At 41.3% G+C, this 25,732-nt stretch overlaps 1 protein-coding gene and 1 long non-coding RNA gene across 7 annotated transcripts in view; one reads left to right on the top strand and one right to left on the bottom strand.

Annotated features, from left to right (window-relative positions):
• The window catches only part of LOC135186174 (uncharacterized), a 250,372-nt gene that overhangs the window by 137,274 nt on the left and 87,366 nt on the right, over nucleotides 1–25,732 (bottom strand). The gene's annotated exons all lie outside the window — the stretch shown is intronic.
• B3GALT1 (beta-1,3-galactosyltransferase 1) overlaps nucleotides 1–25,732 on the top strand; it is a 232,434-nt gene that overhangs the window by 140,042 nt on the left and 66,660 nt on the right. For 4 of the 5 annotated variants that reach the window (XM_064163625.1, XM_064163632.1, XM_064163647.1 and 1 more), the window contains one exon: nucleotides 17,092–17,196. The exons of the other annotated variant lie outside the window; for it this stretch is intronic. The gene's annotated coding sequence lies outside the window, so the exon portion shown is untranslated. The remainder of the gene's footprint in view (nucleotides 1–17,091; nucleotides 17,197–25,732) is intronic. 5 annotated transcript variants of the gene reach the window in all.

The raw sequence follows: 25,732 nt of genomic DNA, 5'->3' as shown, positions 1-25,732 counted from the left end.
AAAAACAGCAAAATACAAAACAGGGATGGATACAACCCGAGTAGTGTGATGGTGTCTCTGCCTCGTGGCTGGTATACAGTATCAGTGTGTGTGTGCGGTCATGAACGCAGGTAGTGAGCAAGAGGGCGAAAAAGAGGAAAAGACAGGAGAACTCCTGTCTTTTATACCACAGGAAGTGGGGGGGAGTGGGCTAACCATCACCTGGAGTGTGGCCCACCCCTGAGGAGGGGCCGAGACCCCTAGGGTCAGGTTCAGGGTCACTCCCCCAGGAGTGTTAACCCTATACAAAACTAAATATATACTCCGGGATTTTCCTTTTCCCATTTACAGTTTTCTTTAGAAATACAGGAGTTAAGTGTGAAAACTGACACTAAGACCTTTGAAATAAACTCTAGAGCTCCAGTGAATTGAGATGCATTTTTCTCTGTGTTGTCAGGACAGGTGCATGTTATGAAGGGCAAATTAATTAATGCGAGGTTGTATTTTTCCCCACACTAGTACTGTTTCTTAATTTTGATACTCAGAACTCTCATGACCCCTGATCACTAATTTTAGTAATAATCAATTCTTCACATGGTTATGGAAATATTTTACAGATAATAACCAGATCTAGTCATAACCAGCAAAATACATAAACATCAATTGAACTGGAAGAGAAGGTTCTTGTGGCCACATACTGCTTGCAGTCAATGCATGGCTTGCCCACTGGATGGACTCAAGGAGCTCCTTTCTGCTTATGGCAGAAGGCAGTGGTGAATTACAAAGAGGCTTTTAAGCATTTACTCACAAAATATTATTACCCAACTCACAGGACTAACTACAGGTTCAGACAGTACCCAAATGCTGTCAGGGAATTCTGTCAACTGCTGAGACTTGTGATTCTTCCCAAGCTTCAGAGTGCTGGGGAAGGGAGGCAGACAATCTCTGACCTAGTCCTCTGGATGATCTGTGTATCTCCAGGACTACCCATCTTGGCAGGAGACTTTCAGGTGCAGGCAGGATGTCTTGCCATATGCAGTTTCAGCATGATGTCACCTTGGCTATGCAGGCCGATTGTGTGCAGGCATCTAGAGTCTGTTCCTGGTAAACTTGCAACAGTGGAGTTCCCAGGCAAACAATAAGGAGTAAGCAATGGCAGAAGGCAACAGCAGGCATGAATAGAATGGCAGACCACACTGCATTTACCTGTGTGTTGCTTTTGTCAGTGCAGCCAAGACTAATGGGCCTTTGGACACAGATAGCCAATCAGAATGGCAGTTAGCCAAGCTTAGCTGTATTAGGTGAAGCCATAGGCTTGCTTTACACAAATTTGGGAAAAGCATAGGCCTTGCACAAGGCAGGCACAAGCTAAGTGTGTGTACCTTGTTTACCACAGGAGAAAAACATGCCTGGGCAAGCCAGCACATGTATAAGCCTGTTTCTGGCCCATCAGACCTACCATGACAGTGATGCACCATGGCAGAGCATCAGAACAATCTAAATCTGTCAAGAGTCCTTCAAAAAACTATGAACAAGCCTGAAATGACATTGCCACAGAAATTCAGCTAAGTGATACTGAGCATGGAAAGAAAATTCTACCAAGCTTACTTCCAACTGCTGGAAAGAATACATGCAGAATAGACATGTGTATGATTCACTGCAAGAAATCAGAATTCTCTTTTGTTTATGAAGAATCTCAAAGACAATTTCAGCTTTGGATCTAATGGGACAGAGCTATTTTTCCTTTGGTTGTCAAAAGACAGAATAATTTTGCAGTCAGTTACATGTTTTAGGCTTTGTAGTCTTCTTTCCTCAGCATTGAAACAAACTTCCTTGAAGTTAACATTTCATAATATCTAACTAGCTGACTCTGCTGTAGGTCTATAATTGCATGTCACCTTGCAACACTACAGTGCCTAAATTATTTCCTTCTCCTTTTGGCAATCTACTGAGTAATTCCAAACACTGCTGATAAAAAGATTACTTATACAGAAATGTTGCTTATTAAAATATCCTACAGAAAACAGAAGTTCATATTCAGGTGTGGATAACATTTGCTGAAAGATGCTTAATATCAATTCAGAACTTTGTTGTTGACAGCTGCTCAGCAGGATGAAGGTTTTTCACCTTCAGTTATGGGCATGTTTAAAGAGGGAAGATTTCCCTTACATTTTTACATAATTATGTATTTATTATGTTTGTATATAAGGATGAATGAGGACTGAGGACAAAAACAAAACAAAAAGGCAAGGTTTCTGTTCTGAGAAAACTTAGAAAACTAAGCAGTTGCATAGACTGGAGAAATAGAGGAAATTTTGATTGATGGACTGAAAGGTAGTGTTGGCTACATAGTCCTTTGAGGATGAAGTTTGGTTTGATTTTCTGAATTATTTTCTATACCACTGTCTCCACTTGGCTGTAATAAACCACAAATTATAATTCTGCCATTTAAGGAACAAAAAAGCCCTGTTCATTCTGCCTGACACTTGAGGTTTCTCCAATTATTGTTTCCTACTGATGTCACAGAATCAACCAGGTCGGAAGAGACCTCCAAGATCATCCAGTCCAATCCAGCACCCAGCTCTATCCAGTCAATTAGACCAGGACATTAAGTGCCCCATCCAGGGTTTTTCTTGAACACCTCCAGGAATGGCAACTCCACCACCTCCCTGGGCAGCCCATTCCAAAGCCAATCACTCTCTCTGCCAACAACTTCCTCCTAACATCCAGCCTAGACCTCCCCCAGCACAACTTGAGACTGTGTCCCCTTCTTCTGTTGCTGGTTGCTACCAGAAGAGACCAACCCCCACCTAGCTACAGCCTCCCTTCAGGTAGCTGTAGAGACTAATGAGGTTAGCCCTGAGCCTCCTCTTCTCCAGGCTGCACACCCCCAGCTCCCTCAGCCTCTCCTTATAGGACTGTGTTCCAGGTTTAGTACATCTGTTGTGCTTAAAGTTCTTCCTTCCCCCTAGAGTTGAATGAAAGGGGCCTAGAGATGGCAAAGGCCACATGAAGTACAAATGAAGGAAACAAATTAGCTACTCACAGTCCCCAGGGATTTTTTTTAAAATTTAAAAACCAGAAAAAGGTAGCTTTGAAGTCTTTCCATGTATCCACTGTGCCCACCTATTAATAAGAAAATGTCAGGTTCTAAGATATGGTTCAGTTTACCCACAGGTTACTGAAAAAACTGCTCATCACCACAGTTGTGCCTCCCTGTGGCACTGCAGTTCATAGTGAAGTGCATAATGCAGCGTTAGTTCTGACTCTTGTCACTCCTGACAGTTTACACAGATGCCCAGTTGGCATTGGGCTGCAAGGGACCCTCAAAGGTCACCTTGTCAACCCCCACTAGAGTGAACAGGGACACCTCCAACCAGATCAAAGATTAGTTAGATTTACATTGAAGAGATTTCCATAAAACAAAACATGCACAAAACTAGTTTGATCTCTTTTGTCACCTGGAGCAGATTTCTTTCAGTTGCATCGTAGTTGACCACATATTCATATTGCACCAACAACAGTCCATAATAGATTCTTCATTCTCTCTTTGACATTTGTTCTCCTGGAGCTTAATTATCATAGAATCATGCCCTCCCCTTCCCAGGGAGGTAGTGAAGTCTCTAGCCCTGGAGGTGCTCAAGAAAAGCCTGGATGAGGCACTCAGTGCCATGGTCTAGTTGACTGGATATGGCTGGGTGCTAGGTTGGCCTGGATGATCTTGGAGGTCTCTTCCAACCTGGTTGATTCTATGATTCACAACAGCAAAACTCGGTCTTTTTTATCTGCTCTTTCAAAGGAATTAATACTATGCAATCATGTAATCCATCTTTCTTTAACTTTTAATTGAATGCTTAAAAATATTTGTCATTTTTAGATGATAAATTAAGCCAGATTTGAAAGATTTCCTAAAGATCACACACACATTTTTATGAAAATCATCAGCATCAATACAGAAAAGAAACCAAAGTTACTTTCCCTGTTAAGAGAGGGAAAAGAACAACTTGATGTCATAGAATCACAGAATCAACCAGGTTGGAAGAGACACACAGTTTTTGTGTGTGTGAATTGGCATTTATTGCGTTCTTGTCTTCATGGAATCATACAATTAGTCAGAGTTGGAAGGGACCACAAGGATCAGCCAGTTCCAACCCCCCTGCCATTGCCAGGGACACCTTACCCTAGAGCAGGCTGCACACAGCCTCATCCAGCCTGGCCTTAAACACCTCCAGCCATGGGGCCTCAACCACCTCCCTGGGCAACCCTTCCAGCCTCTCACCACTCTCATGCTCAACAACTTCCTCCTCACCTCCAGTCTGAATCTCCCCACCTCCAGCTTTGCTCCATTCCCTCCAGTCCTGTCACTCCTTGAGAGCCTAAAAAGTCCCCCCCCATTTTTTTTGTAGGCCCCCTTCAGATCCTGGAAGGCCACAAGAAGGTCACCTGGGAGCCTCCTCTTCTGCAGACTGAACAGCCCCAACTCTTTCAGTCTGGCCTCATAGAAGTACTGTAGCCCTCTGAGCATCCTCGTGGCCCTTCCTCTGAACATGTTCCATCACATCCACATCCTTATCCTTCTTGTAATAGGGGCTCCAGAACTGGATGCAGTAACATCTTGTGTAACAATGTGCTGTGTTGCTGATTGTCAACCAAATTCGGTTTTTGACTTTCTGTTTTTTGGAAGCTATGCCAAATAGTAGCAATCAACTGCCAGATAATAGCTAGGAATCTGAGAGTGCAATGAAATGTAACTACAGCACATGCACTTAACTACTGACTAAATGGCACCAAGTCTGAGATCACAACTTGAGTGATTATAACTAAATTCATGCAAAGATCTTGTCCAAATAAAGATTTAGTCACATTCCTAATTCTTGTTTTGCACAACAATAGCAAAGAAACTCAGTGTTTCCAAAGGGAACTTCTGTCTTAAACTTCCTGCAACATAAACCAAGGCCTTCAAAAGATTTTTGTCCTCCAGCACTGGAATACTGGTTCAAATTGTCTTGTATTAGTTTGCAAAGTGCTTCAGCAGTTTCATGAAGACTTGGCTAAAAAATGTACCTTAGGTTTGACACAGCAAACAAGACTACATTCCAGCTTCCCAGAATGTCTCACTCTAAGAGTTTGTGTCCAGTTGCTAGGAGCTTAGCCAAACTTTTAAACTATTTGGGCTGAAATGTGGCTTTTCATCTTGTGAGAGCACACTTTTCCTCTCCAACTTTTTCTCCACCTGCCTCATTCGAGTCACAAGAGGGCCAGTACTCATTTAATGGGCAGTTTTCCAATCTGCCATTTAAAAATGTGCTTGGTTCAACGTGTGTCCCCTTTGCCTGTTGCAGCATTCAAATATTTCTATGAGTACACTACTGTTTTCCTCAGCAGACTGAAGTGCTCCACTGAGGCTACAGTATCTGACTTCACAAAAGTGGTTCCATTTTATAATACTCTTGTGACATGAATGGTATTAGTATCTCTGGTACACAATGAGGTACCATGCCATAATAATATATCCTTAAACACAGACAAGTTTGGGTGCCTAATATGAAATGATCATTACCTTATTTCTTAGAGTCCCTATTTTTTCAACATTTGTCTAGAGCTGGAGATTTCAAAATTAGCTATAAATTCTTAAAACTTAGAATCACAGAATCATAGAATCAACCAGGTTGGAAGAGACCTCCAAGATCATCCAGGCCAACCTAGCACCCAGCCCTGTCCAACCAACTAGACCATGGCACTAAGTGCTTCATCCAGGCTTTGCTTGAACACCTCCCGACTCTGTGACTCTGCCACCTCCCTGTGCAGCCCATTCCAATGGCAAATCACTTTCTTTGTGAAGAATTTCCATTAACATCCAACCTGTACCTCCCCCAGCACAACTTGAGACTGTGTCCCCTTGTTCTGTTGCTGGTTGTCTGGGAGAAGAGACCAACCCCCACCTAGCTACATCCTCCCCTTCAGATAGTTCAGCAAACCTAATCCTCTATGTCAGACTGAGTGCTTAGAATCCACAGCAGCTGCTTGTGAAAATTTTGACTGAACCAATTGGCCTGGGATCATGCAGGAATCAGTGAGAGAATTAAGCAGAAAATTCAGTTCTCCACTCTACTTTTGTTACCATTAGACCTCGGCCTTCTTTCACTTTCTCTGACAAAGGAAAATGGATTTACAAACATTACAGTCTTCCTCTATCCAGCTAACTTTCATCCTCTGAATGCTGCCTTTCCTGTGCACTGCAGTGGCAGGGTTTTATTTTCAATAAAATTTAAGTAAAAAAATGCTGATGCTACTGTTTCACAGACAAGTAGGAGATAGCAACACATTTGTTCAATTGTTTTATTTCCCCTCTTACAGCCATAAAAGAAGTAATCTTATTTAAGTAGTACTTACATCTCCCTCATAATCTTTGTTCTTGAGCTTGGCTTAAAACTCTCCTTCATATTTTTGCTCCTGTCACTTGCAAAATGCACTTTAGAATCACAGAGTCAACCAGGTTGGAAGAGAACTCCAAGATCAGCCAGTCCAACCTAGCACCCGCCCTATCCAGTCAACTAGACCATGGCACTAAGTGCCTCATCCAGGCTTTGTTTGAACACCTCCAAGGCTGGAGACTCCACTACCTCCCTGGGCAGCCCATTCCAATGGCAATCACTCTCTCTGGAAAGAACTTCCTCCTAACATCCAGCCTAGACATGCCCCTGGCACAACTTGAGACTGTATCCCCTTGTTCTCTTGCTGGTTGCCTGGGGGAAGAATAATTATTAGGAAGGTATTTGAGAAAAAATTATGGAATTAGTCCTGTAAGCAACAAAAGCAACTATGGTAGAGTAAGACAGAGGTACAGGTTGCCAAATGAGAAAGAACAATTGGGTAGGGAAGGAAGCTCTATTTGCAAACTTATGGAAATATAGTGTCAAAAAATCATAATGCATGGAAATAAACACATCAGCAAGGGGCCTTCTGTTGAGGAGAACTTCCCAGTTTTAAAGGCACCAGCTGCTACACCTCATGTAGTTTCAAAACCACGTGTAAAAAAACAAGCAATAAATGCACAAGTATGAAAACTGAAATTATATATTCCAGACTTCATCTTTTTAATGGGGCTAAGCTTACTGCTTCATATACAGAGCAATGTGAAAAAGATTTGTAGCTGTAGAAGGTGAATGAAACAAAAGGTGAACAATTAGTCCAACGCTTTGACTTGGATAGCCAAAAGTTAACTTCTTCACATGGAACTCCAGTGCTAAAATCCCAGCACAGCTCAGTAATAGGAAAATCTTGATTTACTGTATGTACACAAAGATAGTTTACTTTTAACTAGATGACTCCCTTTGCTGACAGGATTACAGTTGTGTGCTTTAGAAGTGAATGCAAGATCAGACTGAGCTTTACTGAGGACATTTCCCTGTTGAGGGCTTCTGACCCAAAATTCTGTGGTTTAATTTAGTTTTCCATTGAGTGGTTTGTTATTTACACAGCCAAAAAAGCCAGTGAGCACCACAGTTCAATTAAAACCCCTGTGCCATTTCATTGGTTGGTTGAACAGATCATAGCTACAGTTGCAATCATAATGATACTGATGATGTAACATACATCAGTGGCATTGCAAGACAAAATTCTATAGGATTTGTGGGAAAGGATGAATTCATAACAAGTCATCTGGTACCCCTTAAGATCTGATTGCTACCACTTAAGGATATACTGATTTACCTCACTGTTGGGGATTTGTTGGCTTTTTCTCCATTCTCTCATATGAGGATATATCTCCATCTATTTTTAATGCTGACACATTTACATTTTAGAACAACCCAGAGACCTAGCTTCACTTTTTAGAGCTTGCTAAGTAAAATTCAAACTGAAATACACCAACTATTTCTGCTGACAGGCAAAATATCTACTCATTTCCCTGACTTCTCCACAACTCTTTGCTTGTCTTTGTTGTAACTATCTGTAATATACTACTACTAATAATGATGATGATGATGATGATAATAATAATAATAATAATAATAATAATAATTTGTGCTTCTGTTAAAAATATTGTGATATTTTATAAGGTATTTGCCTTAGGTTTTCAGGTCCTTCAATCAAAAGTGTTTACAAGGAAGTCAACCAATTTTGGTTGTAAGTTTCAAATTGTATTTGTAGGGGTTACAGAGCTTAAAACTTACTTATATAAAGCCTCCAATACCTAAAATTATAAAAAACCTACATGAATGAACAAGATTAAAAGAGAGCACAGAAAACAACAGACCACAGCAGTAACCTAAGTGTTAAGCCTTACATCAGCTGTCTCTGCTCAACTTCCCTTGTAATAGGTAAAAAAATCTAGCAAGATGATATTAAGTCAAGAATTGAAGAAATCATGGAATGCAAGAGCTAGAAAAGTGGGAGTCTTGCCAGTAAGGAAGTTAAGTGGGCAAAACCCAGTGTAACTGTACAATGCAGGGTGCTCAGACAGGAATTGGTGATAAGCAGATAAGCATGCAGTCACAAAACAGGTGTAAGTGATAGGTTGGACTGGATGATCTTGCAGGTCTCTTCCAACCTGGTTGATTTTATGATTCTACAGAAGCCATACCATGCACAAACACATCCAAAGAATGGATCTGATATCCTAAGCAGAAATTATTTCCCAAATGGAAGTCACTCAGAAACCAACCTTTTCTACAAAGTACAGAAAAGATACAAGTCAAACAGATCTCTTTGTGAAGTCCACACATAGTGCTAGTTAATTTCTGCTCTCACCATACAGGTATCACAGTCCAGAAACATAGTCTCAGAACATATACCCAACACAAGGAGGACACTGAACTGTTGGAGTGAGTCCAGAGGAGGGCCATGAAGATGATCAGAGGGTTGGAGCACCTCTGCTATGAGGACAGGCTACAAGAGTTGGGGCTCTTTAGTCTGGAGAAGAGAAGACTTCAAGGTGACATTGTAGTGGCCTTCCAGTATCTGACGGGGAGGGACTATTGACAAGGTCTTGTAATGACAGGATGAGGGGTAATGGGTTTAAACTGGAAGAGGGGAGATTTAGACTAGATGTTAGGAGCAAGTTCTTTACAGTGAGGGTAGTGAAACACTACAACAGGTTGCCTGGAGAGGTTGTAGCTGCTCCCTCCCTGGAGGTGTTCAAGGCCAGGTTGGATGAGGCCTTGAGTGACCTGTTGTAGTGGGAGGTATCCCTGCTTATGGCAGGGGGTTGGAACTGGCTGATCCTTGAGGTCCCTTCCAACCTAAACCATTCTACAGTGCTATAGTTATACAAGCTTAATTGTTCTGAGTGATTCACCTTTTAATTCACTTCACAGAATCAACCAGGTTGGAAAAGACCTCTGGGATCATCGAGTCCAAGCTATCACCTAACCCTTCTAATTAACTAACCCTCATCCAGCCTCCTCTTAAACACTTCCATTTCCTCTTGTCCTGTTGTCAATTACTTGGGAAAAGAGGCCAATACTAACCTCATTACTACCTCTTTTTAGGTAGCTCTAGAGAGATAATAGTGAAAATAAAACATAGATGAAAGCTGCATTAACTCTCTCAGCCATGCCAGTTTCTAAGCACAGAATAGAAAGTGCTAGAATATAGAATTCCATAGAATATAGAATCAATCAAGTTGGAAGAGACCTCCAAGATCATCCGGTCCAACCTATGCCCCAGCCCTATCCAGTCAACCAGACCATGGCACTAAGTGCCTCATCCTGTCCACATTCTATGGGCTGTGTTCTTTAATCTCTCTGTTATTCTTGCTGTCATCTATCAGACTAAGAAAGATATTTATAAGGCCAAATAATGTTGGGTTTGAATAGAATTTTGAAAGACTGTGAGAAATGGATAAAAGAGCTATTCCTCACTAAACCTGCTTTAGTCCCTGGTTACCTTCTTTCGTGTTGTATCAGCAGAGCGCTGCGCTATAGTGTGCACATACCTAGAGCACTTGCATTCTAGAAGGGAGGTGAATGGGAGAAGGATTCAATGATTCAGAAGCAACTGAATGGACTGACTGAGAAAGAGATCTAGAATAATGCTCAGCTAGCACCAGTTTCTCATATTCTGAACCAAAAATATGTCTGCATAGTTATAATTATCCTTCAGCAAGCAGCATTCAGGTCGCCACCATCTATGATCTTCTTTGTGGAAAGAATGTAAATTACATGAGGATTTAAGTAACAGAAAGAACCTGATTAGATTGATGTAAGATTAATTATAGCACCATTACTTCTTTACTCTGTTTTTCTGTAAAAAGAGCACAAGGTTTGTGTGAGGCTAATGGATGCATGTATAAATTCCCACTCGTGAGATAAATGACACTAGCAATGCTTTGAAGTTAATGCACCTTCTTAGTTCACTGCAGATAAAATTACTGCTTGGCCATCATTAATACTAAATTCATCATAGAATCACAGGATGTCAGGGGCTGGAAGGGACCTCGAAAGATCATCTAGTCCAGCCAGATGTTAATGAACATTTAGTTTTGTAAACAGCTCTTAAATTTCATTCCTGCTACTGCAAAAGCAGCTACAGTGATTTCTTTTCATACTTTGAGATTTATAAACTTAAGCATTAAACACTAACACTTCAAAAACTTCCCAAACTATTTCTAATTTCTTTACTAATTTTTTTTAAGGAAGAATTAAGAACTTTATTTTTTGTAACAGGTAGCAGAGTTTATTTTCATTGCCAGCACTGTGAAACAGTAACAGTTTATTACTGTGAAACAATGGTTCCTGACCTCATCGCTGCCTACAACTACCTGAAGGGAGGCTGGAGCCAGGTGGGGTTGGTCTCTTCTGCCAGGCAACCAGCAACAGAACAAGGGGACACAGTCTCAAGCTGTGCTGAAGGAGGTCTAGGCTGGATGTTAGGAGGAAGTTGTTGGCAGAGAGAGTGATTGGCATTGGAATGGGCTGTCCAGGGAGGTGGTGGAGTTGCCGTCCCTGGAGGTGTTCAAGAAGAGCAGATCATGCACTTAGTGCCATGGTCTAGTTGGTTGTCTAGGGCTGGGTGCTAGGTTGGCCTGGATGATGTTTGAGGTCTCTTCCAACCTGGTTGATTCCAGGATTCTGTGATTACTTAGTATTTGATAGGAGGATGAGTGTTATTTACAACTCTAAGGATGTTGTATTCTGCAAGCATCTGATTCAATTTTACAAAGCAGGAAAAGTATAGTTTAAATTTGTTGCAGGAGAGAATAAGAACTTGCAAGAAAACAGACAAACCATTTCTCATCAGGAGTGTTTTAGCTGAAAGAAGAGAATGAAAGTGCTTTGGCAGAGAATTCATGTTTTGGTTGGACATAGAGCAAGATGCAAGCTAAAGTCTATACTCAATGCAAATCTCTTACAGCAATGATGACATAAGTGTAAAATTACTGTAACTAAAGCAGAGGCTTTATGAAGTAAAGTTTCCTCTAAATTCAGCATGTGTAGGCAATATAGAGAAAATGGAAATGCATTAAAAGAAGATTAAATTCCAGACTAGACTGGCCAAAAGTTTTAATGAGTCTTTGAAATATTATGATAAGCCTCTGTTTAAAACATACTTGGCCTTTGTCACTGCACTATAAAGCAGATAAAAACTTAGTGAGACATGAGGGAACATAATTAGAAGTCAAGCTGACATGAAATTATGGTGCCCAACAAACAAAAGGAGCCCATTCTGAGCCCCCAGCCTGTGCTGAGAAGTTCTGCTGACTTCATCACTATGAAAAACTACCTCAAATAATTGTGGGCTGTGGGACTGGACTTAGGTCATTATTAATCTAAACACAGTAAAGCTTCAGTTTAGTAAGGGTGGCTTTGCAGGGAACAGCTATTTAGCAGAGGTCAAAAGTCTCTGCTGCTAACTGAAGAAGCAACTACTTCAGCTCAGGCAGCAAACAGATGCCCTACTTGTACCACATAGCAGTCATTACAGAGTAAGTGGAGATTTATAGTGGGCTTTATCAACCTTACATTGTCATACACACACACACTACTCTTTATTAGATTAGTTTAAATTAGCTTCAGGGTGTTTTTTTCCTAACTCTGAGGCCAAGTTTTAATAGAGGCATTTCCCAGCAGGTTTAAGCTTTAGAATTGGGTACATGTTGTTCAGTTTTGCAAGGATAAAATCTGCTGAAAAGAGCTGCAGTTCAGGATCTAGGAATAAAATTTCTCCTGAAATACATGGCATTTCCCAATGCAAATATCATCAGAACAAATTAACACTTGAGATGCAATTCTAGGTTTACAAAAACAGCTATGGAAAATAAGAACAGCAGAAGAGTTCCTTCCAAAAAAAAAGGAAATTTTGAGTATAGTTGGTAATTTCTAGATCAACAAACACAGCAAGTATGATAGAGACCTTAACTGTTTTCTGTTTGCCTAAACATATTAGTACTGAAACTTGCTAAACTGCTCTGGCAGTGCAATGCCTGCTTTCCCATGGAAGCACACATGACATGATCCTACACCTTTCCTCACAAATGGATTCAAGGAAACGTCTGTGAAAGCTGGCTGGCATGAAACAAGTCATACGCCAGCTACCATCCTCTGCACTGTTATGCATTTTTTAGTGAGTTGCATATTTGGGGGAGAAAAGAGGACTGAGGAAAATAAATTATCTTCTTCATTCAAATCAGTTAGTTACACATCTGTCTCCTACTGCTGTGGAACAGCCATTCCACACATTGTTCATTACAAAATCAGCTTCCTTACACAAGTTGGCTGCTTAACACCTTATTTCTTCATGTGCTCTGTATTTTGTATTTATACCTGTCTGAGGAAGTTTTATATATTCACTTGTAGTAGCCTTCCAGTATCTAAGGGGACCTACAGGAAGGCTCAAGAGGGACTATTGACAAGGTCTTGTCATGACAGGACACGGTGTGATGGCTTTAAACTGGCAGAGGGGAGACTGAAACTAGATGTTAGAAAAGGGTTCTTTGCAGTGAGGGTGCTGAGACACTGGCACAGGTTACCCAGGGAGGTTGTGAATGCTCCCTCCCTGGAGGTGTTCAAGGCCAGGTTGGATGAGGCCTTGAGCAACCTGTTCTAGTGAGATGTGTCCCTGCCTATGACAGGGGGTTGGGACTGGATGATCCTTGAGGTCTCTTCCAACCTAAACCATTCTGTGATTCTACAATTGACTGGTGTGTGTTGTCTTCAGAACAGACTCCTCTTAGTCCCAACACATGCTCTTTCTCTCTTTTGTTGCTGTGTGTTCCTCTGGATTTTTTATCCTATTTCCTCAAGTTTTATTTCTAGTAATCACTGTTTTATGAAACCTTCTTGCCTAACCAACTAGATGGTCCTAACCACCATTGCCCTCAGCTTGTCTCTACATTCACTCAAGCCAACTTGTCTAAATTGCCTTAGCCACAGCTCGAAAGTGTTAAAATCTGCCACAAGCCACTGTAATTCCTTTTTCCCCATCACAAAGAGGTTACCATTTCAATAATATTCTATGGCAGGATAAAAACTTCTTACGTTGAGCTCTAAGTTTATTTCTCAACATACTATTGTGCTAGTTTGAACCTAGCTAGAATGTTTGGAGAGAAGAACTAGGTTACAGGCTGTGAAAGGAAACAATGGTGATGTCTGCTGCACTCATAGGCTTGCTGAGATAGATAAGAACAACAACACATAGATAAGGGATTCACTTTCTGGGCTTTGTGGGCTGCACTTCTCTCTAACCTAACCTGCCATCTGTGTGACTAATCCATCTGCTTCCTAACCCCCCTGGCTGACCCTTCAAGCTACCTTGAGGATAAGCTAAAGACTTGGGTAAGGTAGAGGGGTGGGAGGAAGGTGGAAGGGTGGTTGTGAGCTCCTCCTGGGAACTCAGGTTTCTGAGAGGGCTGTTGTGTTTCTGTATTACTTTTTCACTTGTCTGTTTCTGTGTATGGCTGTATAGATTGTAAATGATCTGCTTGTATATTGTGCTAAGCTGTAAATATAAAGCCTCATTCAATTTCCAGAGCTGCTGAATCTAGTCTGGGTGATTTTCCAAAGTGGGGGGGGGGGGCAGGGAACACACCCAAACCATCACAACTATTTAACAGTGATTCAGCAAGGCAGAGCCCAGAGTTCTTACTGATTACTAATATGAGCTTTGACATTAAGCAAAAACGTATCCAGAACTTCAGTAGCAGCATCTTTGCACAAGGACATGCATGAAGCGAAAAGAAGGTATAATTTGCAGACCAATTAATCTGTGGTGGAAAGAATAATAACATAGCAGGGTTATGCTACACTGCTTTTGCTTAAGATGGAGTTACTGTTTTCCTAGTTGCTGGTGCAGCCCTTGTGATTTAGGTTTAGAATAAGAATAATGTTAACAACACACTGAAGTTATTAAGCTGTTAAGTAGTGTTCGTACAAAGAGTCTTCTTCCCTGCGGTGCATGTACATTGTTTCTCTCCCCACATCTGGGCAAGGAGTCCCACATTTAGTGAACAGCAAGTCTTGTACACAACTACTCTCTTTTCTTGTGCTGGTTTAAGGCTAATTGGAATATTTTCATGAGAGAAATTAGATTATGGGCTGTGAAAAGGAAAAAGTGGTGATGTCTACTTCACTTACAAGCATTCCCCTGGGGAATTAAAAGTGATCAAGTAGTTTGAGAAAGGACAATCTCAACCTGGACAAAATACATATCAAATCTATAACCAAAAGTAAACTCAGACTGGAAAATGAGTGATTAGTGGAGGAGGAGAAGAACCTCAATGACTACAGAGATACAGAATTTTATAAGAAGTCTCAGTGGACAAAAAAAAAAAAAATCATTTGCATAAAGCCATACTGAAACTGAATTAAGATTGCAAGTGCTTAATAATTAAAACTGGAAAATTTATTTCTTTTCCACTTCAGACATGAAATCAAGCCAAACTATCTTCCTTAGTATTTAGCCCATCACACCTCTTCTCAATCATTTGCCTGATTTGCAGGCTACATCCCTACTCAAGAGAAATTTGTCTAAAGGCAGTGGGAGAAGATCATAGAGTCATAAAATCGACCAGGTTGGAAGAGACCTCCAACATCATCCAGGCCAACCTAGCACCCAGCCCTGTTCAGTCAACTAAACCATGGCACTAAGTGCCTCATCCAGGCTTTCCTTGAACACTTCCAGGGACAGCAACTCCACCACCCTCCTGGGCAGCCCATTCCAATGCTAATCACTCTCTCTGGCAACAACTTCCTCCTAATATCCAGCCTAGACCTCCCCTGGCACAACTGCAGGCTGTGTCCCCTTGTTCTGTTGCTGGTTGCCTGGGAGAAGAGCCCAACCCCACCTGGCTCCAGTCTCCCTTCAGGTAGTTGTAGACAGCAATGAGATCACCCCTGAGCCTCCTCTTCTCCAAGCTAAACACCCCCAGTTCCCTCAGCCTCTCCTCATAGGGCTTTGAATGAGGCTTGTTGATGGCTAAAGATTGTAACCCAGCCTCTAGCACTCACAATCAGTAGCACTGCAATACTTACCCTAAATAGAATCATAGTAATCTATAATCAGCTAACAAAGTTGAAAATTTCACATTTTCTTCCATTATCTTCTGATTTAATAGATTTTCTTATGACAACAAAGCAACACCTTTGGGGTTTGTTTTATTACAGAAATATTGAGCCTACTCCCTAAAATCAACCTTTTTTTTTTTTAATTATAAAATTACTTTGAAAAAAATACAACTGAATTTTTAATTCAAACCATTAATAGGAAAATGTTAAAAGACCAAGAATAAAATCTGACAGAAAGCCAATTCCATGGTATTTGACTTAGAGGCTTTTTCATACTTTTGCTTCTGCTGCACTATAATAATAGTGACCAGCCATGCAGTGCCTCTAAGAAAACATGCTGATAGAAACTCAACAAGAATGAGACTGATTCTGTGTTTTTCACCTATATTAATTTTGCAAACATGTTGAATTAAAGAGTGGTTTCTCTTTGCATTCTACAATTTGGAGTGTCTCACCATTAGTGGACTTCTCTAAAATCAGTGTACATTTTCTGGATGGGCAGCATCCAATTTCTAACAGGTGTTCCTATAAAAATTCAACAGTACCAGCAACAAGCTGGCAGCTACTGGTGGGGTGAGGGGAGTTAAGAAATTATTTGGCTCACAGCTCAACTTCCTATTTAACGACAGCAATGACGAAATTAAGTCAAGGTCAAGTATGTGACAGAGCAGCTGTGCCATGCAGCAGATAAGAGACTACTGGTGTGTGTATATATAGTAAATTTGGTTTGATTTTCTAATCCACCATTCCTGTCTTCCCATTAAAGGCTGCAGCAGGAGAGAAAGTGACCTCCTGCACTCTTAGCTTCCGCTCTGGGCTCTCCCAAGTTCAGCTTATTCCCATTCTTCATTATTGCTTGAAGACTTGCATAGAATTCTAGAATATCAGGGGCTGGAAGTGACCTCTGAAGATCACCTGGTCCAGCCCCCCTGCCAGAGCAGAATCACCATCTAACACTCACTGTGTCACTTCAGTAGCCCACCTCTGTTATACAGGGAAAGCTTCACAGCTGTCCAGTAGGGCAGACTAGCTAAAAACTCACCTCCTTACTGAATAAGAGACCTTTAAATCTCCTTAACAGAATGAAAATGCTGGACAAGGTGTCAGACTCTTGCATACAGAAAATTTTGTTCTCAGGCACTTGCCTGCAGAAAATGTTGCTCTCAGATGTAGCCCATTTGGAAAACTTATTAACCATTACAAATATATGCTGTCAGCACAGAGTAGTTTTAGGCCCTGTAATGCTTTAACTTCATAATCTATGATTTTTCTATTTCAGTAAATAAAAATAAATGTATTTGCAGCAGTTAATGCACAAGTACTGAAAACAGTGGCTATAATTATTTGGTACCAATCTGTCCCCCCCTTACTCCATCTGTTTCCTTCACTCACTGCACTGGAATCCTGCTTCAAATCCAAACTGTTCCGTGTAGCACAGCGTAAGTTACCTAATTACTCAGCTGAAAGTTACTCAGCTTTTCTTTTCAAAAGAAATCACTCTCCTTGTGCTCTGTAGAAGGCAACAGTCATAGATTGTCATTAATAAGTGTCTGAGCAATCCTTCTTTCAACAAAATATACAACAGTCACTAAATTTCCTCTAATTTCAGGTTGTGTGCTTCAAAATAATACCATAAAGGCTCATCACTTTAATCGGTTGTTGACTTCACCTTGGGGACTTTTCACTGATTCCAACTGATGCTACTTTAGAGAGGGTAAGTAGCTATGTGACTGTAGGATATTACAAACTGAGTTAGGTTTTTAGAGCAAATACAGGAGTATAAGTGCACAATGCTACATTAATTTGTTGCACACTATCATTTTGGCTAAACTGTGTTGAGAGACTGCTTTTGCTTTACTATTTAACAGTTCTTTGGCTGCTAATGAGTAAAGAGTTTTATCTGACCATATATTAGTATATATATACAACACACTATATATTATATATACATACACACTATATATACTGACAATACTAAAAGTATTTAACAGGAAAAGAATAACAGTACTATATGTAAGTATGTAACAGGAAAAGAAAACTGAAGAAAACCTCTCTCCCCTCCCCTTTACAATGCAAGATGGAAGATATGATATGAAAAGTAAGTTAATTTTGGAGACATTTAGCATAGCACAGATATAAACCCCACTACTTTCACTGTGATCTTTAAGGTAGTGTAGTAACTGAAGTCATTCAAAGGTCAGGAAAGAGGGGGATTGCTGTTGCTCTGTGAAAATGTTTACACAGTATATGTGGTGTCTGTCTTTTCTATTCTGAAATGGTACCTAAAATAGGTGCATGTCCTAAATACTTTGGTGTATGCATTTACCACTCCATTATTATTAGCATCATGTTCAAAGGGAATAAGTACACTTTATTTGCAGCTACAGAAGACTTTTGAATGATACTGAATTTATACAGAATAGAACATACAAGAATTCTAGAATGCTGTTTAAATGTGCATTTCAATGCACAACTCTGTGAGCAGGTGTGATGGTTTGGGTGTTACTCAGCTAGCACAGCAGGGTAAATCTACTCATCTTTACTTGTTTTTTTTTACCTCACATGTTATTCTATCAAAATTTCAGTAGCATAACTGCCTGTGAGAATACTATTCATTCAAAAGCAATAAATTACATAACCTTTTGAGGCACAGAAAAAAAGTGTTTCTAACACAAAAGAATTTTAAAATATTTAGTGAGAACTTCAGTTGAAAATTAATTGTTTTTCCAAGATGAAAAATGGAAAGAAATGCAGGTAACAGCATTTTGTGAAGTACAACTTTCATGTTAGAGATCAATTATAGTGATGTAGATGACTGAAAAAAAAATAAGTGCTGGGGTTTGGGCAGAATTGAGCAGAGTTGAGCAGAATTGAATAGTCTGAGAAAATAAGGAGAGTAAGCAGGATTGAGTAACTGCAGAAAAGTGGCCTTGGGAGGCTGGCAGAGAGCTGCTATCTGTAGCTGAGCTGTGCAAGCAGGGCAGGCTGGTCAGCCCTGGGAACAAGCAATGTTGCTGGAAAGGGGGATTACAGGGGGTAGTTGGTCAGGCCTGCCTCTGTGTGTGTAGTCAGCCCTGGGAACAAGCAATGTTGTGGCTAAGTTGCTGCAAAGGAGGGTTAAGGGGGGCAGTTGGTCAGGTCTGCCTCTGTGTGTGTAGTCAGCCCTGGGAACAAGCAATGTTGTGGCTAAGTTGCTGCAAAGGGGGATTAAGGGGGGTAGTTGGTCAGGTCTGCCTCTGTGCATGTGGTCAGCCCATTTCTGCCTATGTAAGCCTGTCAAAAGTACATGCCCCTGTACCAAACTCCACTATATAGGTATCAGGCTTAGCTTCAATAAACACATTGACCTTTATGCATCACGCTGGTGCAAGCCTGGTGTTTCTCCCTCTCCCACGTGGCCTAGAAGAGAGGCCAACTCGGCAAATAAGGATTTCAATTCTTATAATCTTTATATAGAATCATAGAATGGTCTAGGTTGGAAGGGACCTCAAGGACCACCCAGCTCCAACCCCCTGCCATAGGCAGGGACACTTCCCACTAGAGCAGGTTGCTTAGGTCCTCATCCAAACTGGCGTTGAACACCTCCAGGGAGGGAGCATCCACAACCCCCCTGGGCAACCTGTGCCAGTGTCTCAGCACCCTCACTGGAAAGAATCCTTTTCTGACATCTAGTTTCAGTCTCCCTTCTGCCAGTTTGAAGCCATCACACCATGTCCTGTCATGGCAAGACCTTGTAAATAGTCCCTGAGCCTTCCTGTAGGTCCCCTTCAGATACTGGAAGGCCACTATAAGGTCTCCTTCTCCAGACTGAAGAGCCCCAACTTTCATCACCTGTCCTAGTAGCAGAGGTACTGCAGCCCTCTGATCATCATATGTACATTTAAATACATATATCCTACTTCTCCTTTCTCTGGCAGAATTTGAAGCACTTAAGAATGAAAGCTAAAACCAAATTACTGCTATTAATCACAGAAAGGAAAAAAAGAAAGTCTATATACCTCCTGTGGTGTCTTAAAATGCATTAATAATAAAGTATTTGCATAAAGTTTAAGCAAGAAAACACTTATGTAGAAAATGTTAATCTTTTTGAGATCTGCAAGCCACTTCTCTTGATCAGCTCTATTAATAGAAACTGGTTATTGAGAGACTAAAAACAAGACAATGCTCTAAAAAATAAGAGACTCCTTTTTGAAATAAAATAGCATGAGGAAATCTGTATTATAGATTAACATCTATGCATAGAATCAACCAGGTTGGAAGAAACCTCCAAGATCATCCAGTCCAACCTAGCACCCAGCCCTGTCCAGTCAACTAGACCATGGCACTAAGTGCCTCAGCCAGGCTTTTCTTGAACACCTCCAAGGACAGCGACTCATCCACCTCCCTGGTTCCATTAAAGGAGCTCAAAAGGGAAAGTTATCTTCATGGGAGGTGATGAAGGAGGTGGATGGTCAGACCAGAGAGCTCAGCCAAGGCAAAAGTTGCATGCCAGGTTTCACACAAGTAAGTATGACCATAGCCTACATTTTATAGACAGTGCGCTAGGAGAAAAGAGGTTAAGATGCCAGAAACTATTATCCTTCACAGGCCTCCAATTCTGGAGCCCCTATTACAAGAGGGATGTGGGCATGCTGGAGCATGTCCAGAGAAGGGCCACAGGGATGCTCAGAGGGCTGCAGCACCTCTGCTATGAGGACAGACTGAAAGAGTTGGGGCTGTACAGGCTGGAGAAGAGGAGGCTCTGAGGTGATCTTCTTGTGGCCTTCCAGGATCTGAAGGGGTCCTACAAAAAAGCTGGGGAGGGACTTTTTAGGCTCTCAGGGAGTGACAGGACTAGGGGGAATGGAGCAAAGCTGGAGGTGGGGAATGGAGCAGGCTGGACGTGAGAAGGAAGTTGTTGAGCATGAGAGTGGTGAGAGCCTGGAATGGGTTGCCCAGGGAGGTGGTTGAGGCCCCATCCCTGGAGGTGTTTAAGGCCAGGCTGGATGAGGCTGTGGGCAGCCTGATCTAGGGTAGGGTGTCCCTGGGCATGGAAGGGGGGGTTGGAACTGGCTGATCCTTGTGGTCCCTTCCAACCCTGACTGATTCTATGATTCATGATTCGGAGTCACTCAGGACTCTGATTTGTATGACTGAAAATATTTGCAAACATTGATACACTGAGCTACATTTTATAGTTTCAGTGTCATGCAACAAACCAGCAGTCAAAATATTGTGTCCCATCAGAACGCTGTACAAACTCTTTTTGCTGTGTACTGCTGCCCTGCAGTGCAGAATGTTTGCACCAATATAGGAATGCTCAATGGCAACAAGAGGTAGCAGCTGTAGCCTAGACCAAGTCCTGGTCTGTGCCTTCAGAAACCCATTTCAAACCAGCTGGACATTAATCTAAATAGCATTTACACAGGTTTCAAATAAATTACACCTTCTTAGTTCTAATTTCCTGTTTCAGAGTGCAACAACATTTTAATCTGTCCTAAAGTGAGGCCAAAATGAATCATGCAAGTCTAAGTGGATGCCCTGGGCATGCTAAATGAGAAATGGGCATAATCATTTAAAGCAAAGGTATTTGGATCACAGGGAATGCATCTAAGCAGTTACAGCAGCAATTCTACATCTGCAGATTCTGGAGACTGTGAGGCTGCTACCTGGAAATTTAGCCACAGATTCACAGGTTGCATCAGGTTGGAAAGTGTTCTGAAAGGTCATCTTGTCCAGCCTCCTGCAATGCTCAGGGACACCTCTAAATGATCAGCCTGCCCAAGGCCACATTGAGTCTGATGGTGAATGTCTCCAGGGATAGGGCCTCAACCACATCCCTGGGCAACCTATTCCAGTTTTTACCACTCTCATTTTAAAGAGCTCCTTCCTTATCTCCAACCTAAGTCTACCATGCTCCAGTTTAAAACCACTGCCCCTCATCCTATTGCTACAGACTCTTCTAAACAGTACTTCTGCAGCCTTCCTGCAGGTTGATGGCTTTTAGTTTGTAGAAGAATGCCAGAAAGCAGGATTTTTGCTGTCAGTGATTAACTGACAAGAACATGCTTCTCATTGCTTCTTGGGGTTTAGTTTTTATTGTTAAGGCAGAAAATCTCTGTAGCACTGAAAGCTGAGAATGCAGTGTCAAATAAATTGAACTTAACATCAAACTAACAGGGTCTGTTGCACCTTTTGGTAAATTTTTGTATTTGATTAACTGAAAACTTCACTTCTGAATTTTAATTCACTGACAAAAAATTCCATTAATAGGAAATTATGAACAATTATGATTCCCTGCAGGGGTTTTGTGTCCTTTCAGTAGATGACTTCTAAAAACATGCAAAGTATAGAGGGGGAGGGTGGCAAGATAAAAACACACTGCAAGACAAGCATAGCTTGCATTATTTAAAGCAAAACTCCAAGTACAAATTCAAATTGAATAGGATCGTGGAGATGAGAACAGAGCAGGGATTACATAAATCAAGTTGCAGGGATCATGACTGGAGGGAGCCCTAGGGAAATCCTCTAGGCAGGAGACAGAACAAAACAGAATAGAATAAATATAAAATAGAGTCAACCAGGTTGGCAGAGACCTCCAAGATCATCCTGGCCAACCTAGCACCCAGCCCTAGACAATCAACTAGACCACGGCACTAAGTGCCTCAGCCAGGCTTTGCTTGAACATTTCCAGGGACGGAGACTCCACCACCTCCCTGGGCAGCCCATTCCAATGCCAATCACTCTCTGGCAACAACTTCCTCCTAACATCCAGCCTAGACCTCCCCTGGCACAACTTGAGACTGTGTCCCCTTGTTCTGTTGCTGGTTGCTGGCAGAAGAGACCAACCCCCACCTGGCTACAGCCTCCCTTCAGGTAGCTGTAGAAAGCAATGAGGTCTGCCCTGAGCCTCCTCTTCTCCAGGCTGAACAGCCCCAGCTCCCTCAGCAATAACTATCTGTATTAAAGTAAGAAAAAAAAATGTTGACAATGTATTAACATAACTTTTTGTAAGAGAGGGAAATAAATCTACATTGCAAAGCAAAGATGTGAAGCTTTGCTTTACTCAAGCATCATATCTCCTAGAAAGAAATAGCATTTGCTTGTTTTGTATATCCAGGCTTAGAGGACACCTACACACACACATTCAAAAAGAAGCATTAAGTGAAATTCTGTTATATGCTAAGGAGGAACTGCAGAAGAAACATGTGAAAGAGGACCATATATAGCCTCAGTAATGCCAAGGTTGCATATTTCTCCACAATGCCCACTGAAGGTGTGCCAAAACACACCATGCTAGCTGTAGTCTGTTACTTGCTCTAGTATGACAAAGCATTTGCAGGGAAGCCACAAGTGCTTGATAGCCCACACAGGAATGTTTTATCTCTTCTGGTCAAGCCAAGGCAAGTACCTATTGTATATGTCCTCCATCAGTCATTTGCCTGTTCACTCTGTCCCTTCATTTTCAGATGCTGTACAGGTTTTGGCTGGGATACAGCTCATTTTCTTCATAGCAGTTCATATGGTGATATGTTTTGGACTTCAGACACACCAATATTTCAGTTATTGTTGAATAAAGCTCTCTCAGTTTCAAGGTCATCTCATACCCTGCCACTGAGTAGGTTGGAGGTGCACAAGAAGCTAGGAAGGGATGCAGCCAGGACAACTGACCTCACGTGACCAAAGGGATATTGTGCCTGTCTACAACTACCTGAAGGGAGGCTGTAGCCAGGTGGGGGTTGGTCTCTTCTCCCAGGCAACCAGCAACAGAACAAGAGTATGCAGTCTCAAGTTGTGCTGGGGGAGGTCTAGGCTGGATGTTAGGAGGAAGTTGTTGTCAGAGAGAGTGATTAGCATTGGAATGGGCTGCCCAGGGAGGTGTTAGAGTCGCCGTCCCTGGAAGTATTGAAGCAAAGCCTGGATGAGGCACTTAGTGCCATGGTCTAGATGACTGTCTAGGGCTGGGTGCTAGGTTGGACTGGCTGCTCTTGGAGGTCTCTTCCAACCTGGTTGATTCTATGATTTTATGATATCCCATGCCATGTTATGTCATGCTCTGCAATAAAGCTGGAGGGAAAGAAGAGGAAGGAAGGACATTCAGAGTTACAGTTTTTGTCTTCCTAAGTAACTATTATGTACAATGATGTCCTTCTTTCCTGGAAGTAGAAAAATAGCTGCCTGCCAGCTATTGTCCTCTTTTCACCTCTTTTTTCTTTAGTTATTAAAAGAAAACCAAATGCATTTACTAAGAGCTAGAATAAAAAGAATACAAATGTCACGCTTTTGCAAGAGTCACTAAATAGTTTTATTTAGCTCTGGCAAGTTTGCATAGAGAAAAAGTTTCACAAATGGAAGAGGTCTAGAGTGCATCATCTGTCTAATTTTATCAGTATTTCCCTTACACTTCTATTTCACTTTCATTCCTACAGACTATGTCATCTAATTAGCCTTTGTTCTTCAAGTTCTGCAGCAAGGAGTATTAGTCGTGCTTATATTATCTGTTGCTAACAAAGCAAAAGCCATTCACAGGAGCAGATGACTCCTACTTTAAATTTCTTCTTAAGAGACATAAGCTAAACCACTGCACCAATCAAACAAGATTGGTTTAGATTGACATACATGATAAAAATCCTCACAAACAATATTTCATATGCAGAGCAAACCCAAATGAAAAGAGAAGTTATATTACGTAGTTTGACACAGAAATACAAAGGTTTAAATTGCCTGTGTAGGTCAGAACTCCCACTGACTTCCATGTAAAGTTCATAGAATCATAGAATCAACCAGGTGGAAGAGACCTCCAAGACCATCCAGTCCTACCTAGCACCCAGCCCTAGCCAGTAGAGTAGACCATGGCACCAAGTGCCTCATCCAGTCTTTGCTTGAACACCTCCAGGGATGGTGACTCCACCACCTCCCTGGGCAGCCCATGCCAATGCCAATCACTCTCTCTGGGAAGAACTTTCTCTTAACATCCAGCCTGTACCTCCCCTGGCACATCTTGGGACTGTGTCCCCTTGTTCTGTTGCTGGTTGTGGGGTTTTGTACTTGTCTTCTCTTTGAAAATACAGATGTATATACATCTATATACACATCTTCTCTTCTTGAACTTCTTCAGTTAACACTAAGAGCTATATTAGTGAATAACCTTCCCAGCAGACTGAAAACCACTTTTCTATTGTAAATGCATCAGAAATATAATCCTAGGTTTTGCTAATACATCAAGTTAAGCTCAGGAAAAGATCAATAAAGTATTATTGATTGCCATATTATTATTGCATATTATTCAATAATATTATTATTGATTTTCTACCATTGCAATTTCCATTAGATGAAAATAAGACCTCTGGCATACATCTCTGTGGAAGGTTTGACTGTCTTCTGTGATGATAATTTGATTAAAATACTGAAATGAAAAGAGGTTGAGAAAAAGGTTGCAAACATTCTTTGCTTCTGCCAATTTATTTTTCCTCCAGGAGCTAAGAAAATGCTTCACAACAATATTTAATTCTTTGAAGAGCAAAATATGCTTGTAAAATCCAATCTCCCCTGTGTAAAATAATACATGTGACTTCTTCAGAGGAAAAGCAGGAAAGCTGACTAGAAAACATTTCTGCCACAAGGGAAGTTACATTTTGTAACTATATTAGTATCACAAGGGAAAAAAAAGTTGTTGGTTTGAACCTGGTGCCACTGTCTCTCAAATGACATTAATCCCCCTTTATCAGCCAAAAATAACATTTGCCTCTCCTTCAAAGACAATCTTGGACAATAACCTTTGTGCTATCAGTAAAAAGCACATAGCCTGGATATAACTTTTTTTAGTTAGTCATCCTAGTTGATTCAATGTTATATGGACATTGCTGCAGAGATATTGTTATGGACCAAATGACCATTCTCTCAGCTTCCTCTTGCAAGAGTCCAGAGGGCTTATCATTACAAACAGACAGCTTGTCATAAGAGAACTCTACCTCTCCAACAGGCTCTTAGTTGCTGTTCTGCACCAAAATCATTAGGGGGTTCCTATAAAGGGAATTTAATTTGGGTGAGGCATCTCTGTCCATGTAAAGTGCCACTTTCCCTCATCACCTGGTGACAGTTTGAACACTGAATATCAAAACAAGAATGAGCATTTTTAATGCTGGAGATATAACATTCAACCAGTGATGTTTGGGTGTTACCCACTCCCCCACTCTTATGAAATCACCCAAACTAGACTCAGCTGGCTAGAAATTAAGGAATGAAGTTTTGTATTTACAGCTTAGCACAAT

The sequence above is a fragment of the Pogoniulus pusillus genome, chromosome 2, assembly GCF_015220805.1.
Source record: "Pogoniulus pusillus isolate bPogPus1 chromosome 2, bPogPus1.pri, whole genome shotgun sequence".
In the NCBI taxonomy this organism is placed as follows: Eukaryota; Metazoa; Chordata; class Aves; order Piciformes; family Lybiidae; genus Pogoniulus; species Pogoniulus pusillus.
This window is presented reverse-complemented; position numbering and strand designations above follow the sequence as displayed.